Source organism: Vombatus ursinus, unplaced genomic scaffold (genome assembly GCF_900497805.2).
Source record: "Vombatus ursinus unplaced genomic scaffold, bare-nosed wombat genome assembly UNPS02014822.1, whole genome shotgun sequence".
Classification (NCBI taxonomy): Eukaryota; Metazoa; Chordata; class Mammalia; order Diprotodontia; family Vombatidae; genus Vombatus; species Vombatus ursinus.
In genome coordinates, this window is record NW_020954600.1 from 41,724 (window position 1) to 42,427 (window position 704).

Consider the following 704-nt stretch of genomic DNA (forward strand, 5'->3'; position numbering starts at 1 on the left):
TTCCAGACCCTGCCTGCAACCCCTTTGGATCACAGACCTTGGACATCTTTTCATACCTTAGGGCCAAATGATCCAACTCCTTCTCTATACAGATGGAGGAACTCAAGCGCAAAAAAGGGAACTGACCTATCCAAAATCATACGTGCAGTAAGAAGCAGAATCTAGATTTGAAGTCAGATCCTACAGACCTTCAGAGGTCATTGAATTGTAGTTCTAGAGCTGAAAGGGATACCTAAGAGGCCTTCTAAGACAATCCTCATTTCGCAGTTGGGGGAACTGAGATTCAAGAGGCTAAACATCCCCAGCTGACTCAACCAATTGGCCTATGTATGGCCCTTCATCATCCTGGTTCGCCCTCAGAGGATTCACAATATCACATGTATAGAGCTGGGAAGAGAAAGTTGAAGGAAAATGGAGAGGGGAGGGAGAGAGATTATATATACATATATAGGTAAATATATACATATGCATGTATATATCTATACAGATAGATACAGACAGGTGGATAGATGGATGGATGGACAGAGAGCTGTAGAAATGGAAACCTTTCCACTAGCACCTTCTTTTCTCTGACTGTAAGGAAAGGTGTCATAGCCTGCTGCCCATCTCCCAAGTCTATACCAGGTGAAAGGGAGGGATCCTTAAACTGTCGCGTGCGTGTGTGTGTGTGTGTGTGTGTGTGTGTGTGTGTGTGTGTGTGTGTG